General features: G+C 45.4%; 1 pseudogene; it reads left to right on the top strand.

The window, feature by feature from the left end:
* The first annotated feature begins 1,884 nt into the window (after window positions 1-1,884).
* Window positions 1,885-3,811, top strand: LOC117835552 (amino acid transporter AVT6C-like; annotated as a pseudogene).
* Window positions 3,812-4,088: the final 277 nt, after the last annotated feature.

Raw genomic sequence — 4,088 nt, 5'->3', positions numbered from 1 at the left:
CCCAGGTATACCTCGCACAGGTGTACAAAGATGGACATATGAAGCACACCATTGGGGTTCAGGTGAACCAGCTGAAGCTTATAGTACTTGAGGATACCTCTGAAGAAGTCGGAAGTAGGCATTGCAAGTCCTCTCTCGACAAAGTGGGCAAGCATGACAGTCTCATTCAGATGCTCCTCGAACTGCCACGCATTACCAAAAGCAGGCATCCACTCGAGTACCTCCTTTGGCTGGAGAAGGTTGGCATCAACTAGCGCCTGAACAGCCGCCTTCTTCATCACGGAATTCTGCCATGTGATCCCAGGCGGTGGCAGCACAGTCTGGTTCATCGGACCAACCTTCGGTGCCGGCAGCACTAGCTCCTTCCCTTTCTTCAATTTGGATCTCAACTTTCCCGCCGCCGGAGCTTGGCCCTGAGTTTTCTCGGGTTTCTTTCCCATTTTCTTGATGCGCATCAGACGATCTCGCCTACAGCAAGGAAAAGAGGAGCCAATCTCTGATCTCTCTCAAAGCAAAATAGCAATGGCGGCGGTGGCACTAGAAAAATTGCGACGGCACGAGGAAGAATAGGAAAAAAGGGGGGAAGGACAAAACATATCTGCTACAATGAAACGTAACCCTAACCAAAAGGGGGCCCTCCCGTTATATCTCCTTCACCTCCGGATTCCAAGCGTCAGTTACGCAACGGTCACATATAAGACAGATTTATTGCATAATATCCAACGGCTACTCAAATTAAAGGTTTGACCACTTCATCGACAACAAAGATCGCCTAAGTGCTCGGGGGCTGCGGATACCGTACCCGATGAACAAAGTTTTCTTTTTCAGACTACTAGAGAGAAACAGCCAGAAAGCAGATTTGACCCTAAGCCTGACTCTTCGACTCAAATTAAGGCTCGTGGGCTACTCCATATGGAGTGCGATTGTCATCGCACTACCATATAATTTCAGTACAGAAGAAACTCGAAGGAACAGAAGAGTACCTTCCAGACACGCGACAGTACTCGAGTACTTTGGACACTACAGCCACTACGAAGAACTACTCGGATGGTGGCCTCAGTACTCAAAACTGTGATGCACGACTACAAAGTACTCGGGGGCTTGTCGGGCATGAACCCATAGCCCATGAGTAGGCCCTGAACGACCCACTAAGGGCCGTACTCGGACATGATCAATACAAGGGGGCTACACGGCAAGAGGCGTATCCCACTCGGACTAGTTAGGTGTGCATATGGAAACTACTCGGCCTACACCGAGTAGAACTCTGTAATCGTACCCGACTAGGATTCAAACTTGTAACCCTGCCCTCCCGAGTATATAAGGACGGGCAGGGACCCCCTCAAACACAACAACTACAACTCATCCAAGATCAATACAACCAACTCACAGGACGTAGGGTATTACGTGATCTAACAGCCCAAACCTGTCTAAATCGTGTTTCTTGCATCACCATTGACTCCTTGATTCTCGACGGCCCTTACCACACAAAAGACCACCTAGGGTACCCCCAGATGGGTTGCCGATCTAAAACACCGACACTAACCATAGTTTCTTCTCCGATTGCTTCTTCTCTACCTTCCAACTACTCCTCCAATGAGGATGGTGGCCCTATCCAAGGAATGGTAGGGTGAGGCAATATTGACTGCATGTCATGTCCTAAACTGTGTTCCTACAAAAAATAAAGAGATAACACCATTCGAGGAATGGGAGAAGAAAAGGCTTACACTTTCTTACTTATGGACTTAGGGTTGTTTGGCAAAGGTCAGTGTGCCAATAACCAAGAAACGTATGCTTGGTCCTAAAACGGTGGATTGTGTCTTTCTTGGTTATGCTATACACAGTGTTTGTTATAGATTTTTGGTAATCAAATCTGGAGTACCAGACATGCATGTCGGTACAATTATGGAGTCCAGAGATGCTACATTCTTTGAAAATATTTTTCCAATGAGAGATGAAACAAGTTCATCTAGGCAAGAGTTTATCGAGGATGATAGCTCTACCATACTGATAGAACACAATGAACCTACACTTGTGGAAAATACTGAGCAGGATAACAATGGACCGCTCAGAAAGAGCAAAAGACAAAGGACTACAAAGTCTTTTGGAGACAAGTTCATTGTATACCTTGTGGATGACACACCTAAAACCATTGAAGAGGCATATTCATCTCCTGATGCTGACTATTGGAAGGAAGCAGTGAGGAGTGAGATGGATTCAATTATGTCTAATGGTACTCAGGAGGTTGTTCGTCCTTGTGGGTGCAAACCTGTAGGATGCAAGTGGGTGTTCAAGAAGAAGGTTATGTCTGATGGTACTATTGAAAATTAAAAGGCAAGGCTTGTGGCCAAGGGTTATACCTAGAAAGAAGGAGAAGATTTCTTTGACACTTATTCACCAGTTGCTCGATTAACTATTATACTATTCGAGTGTTATTTTCCTCGGATTATATCCAAACGGCTAAGAACTTGGCAGATCAATTCAGAAAGGGTCTTTCACGAAATGTGATTGACAATGCATCTACAGAATTGGGATTGAGATCCACGTGAGTCTTTCTGTAGTGGTAACCTACTCTATGTGATCGGAGATCCCGTGAAGTAGAGTGGTGAAATAAGCTATAGTTTAATTAAGAGAAGAGATGCTCATTATAGTGAAGATGCGTATCTCTTCTAATCTTAATGGTAGGTTACATCGGCCGTGTCTATCCTGCTGGCTGTTGTGTTCATTATAATTAGCCTTTGGGATCGCAGTTTACACGATTTTCATTGGTACAGGTAAGATGCCACGGATGTTTCCTGACTTCTCCCGTCTCTCCTCACCGTTCGAGCTCTTCACAGCCGTTCCTGTGATCGTTGTTGCCTTCGCCTTCCATTTCAACGGCATTGTGTTAGGGAAATTCTTACACGCCAATAATTTTTGTGTTGAAGCTTGAAAATGTTTATCATTGTTCCACATTCCATGCCTTGTTTTAGATAAATGAATAGTTTAATATTCCAACCTCTACATTTCAATACTATGTGTATCCAGTCATTATTAGAAAAAAAAAAGAATCACACATGCTTGAAGAAGCAACAGAGTAAACCACATTTTCATGCCCGTTTCAAGTATCATTTGATCTCTCTTTCATTTAAATAGTTATTGTACGTACGAATATTAAACTTATTTTGCAGTTCACCCTATTTGTGCGGAGCTGAAAAACTCATCAGAGATGAAGGCTGCAGTGCGCATCTCCCTAGTCCTCTGAGCTGCCATCTATGCGGCGGTTGGCTTCTTCGGTTTCCTCCTGTTTGGTCAGGCAACAATGACTGACGTGTTGGTTAACTTCGACCGCAGCTCGGGTGCTGGTGTCCCACAGGCGCTCAATGATCTGGCACGGATCAGCTACGCGCTGCATCTTGAACTCTCTCTTCGGATCAACATGGACGAACTTCTATTTCAGGGGAAGCGGCCACCGCTGGCGATTGACACCCCCCCGGTTCATGTTTCTCACTGCTGCGCTCATGGCGCTGCTATACGCATTGGCCATCGCGATCCCAAGTATTTGGACCCTGATTCAGTATGGTGGGTCGGTGTTTCCGGTCTCATTGTCGTTGATCTTCCCTGGTGCCATTGTTCTCAGGTGTGATTTCTTAATTTGTGCGTTTATGGTTTCCAGTACAGTTAATTTCCAAAACCTGAGTGAGTTCATCTGTACAGAGATATTCACGGCATTGCAAAGAAGGATAAAGCTGTGGCAGTGACAATGATCACGCTTGCTGTTATTTCAAGCAGCATTTCCATTACAACCAACATCGTGAGCTCCAACAGAGGCTAAGGATCGATCTAGGGGTCACCTTCCATGTATTCATGGGGCAGTACGCCTTTGTTATGCGATGCCGCTGAAATTGTTAACCCGTGAGGATCTCCTGGGAGTTTAACCTGTGAGATGCTATGCAGAGAACGGGCTTCGCATTTAGTGGTTTCTCAGCCCTAAAACCACGAGATTGTGCTTAAGCTTCGGCCAGGCTAGGTGTTTTCACGTGACTGGTGGAGTAGGCGTAGGCCAGTGATCCTCTATCATCTCCGCCTGATTTATTTTTTGATAACCATTT

This window comes from Setaria viridis, chromosome 9, assembly GCF_005286985.2.
Source record: "Setaria viridis chromosome 9, Setaria_viridis_v4.0, whole genome shotgun sequence".
Lineage (NCBI taxonomy): Eukaryota > Viridiplantae > Streptophyta > Magnoliopsida > Poales > Poaceae > Setaria > Setaria viridis.
The sequence above is the reverse complement of the archived record's forward strand: the minus strand, read 5'-3'. Positions and strand labels throughout refer to the sequence as shown.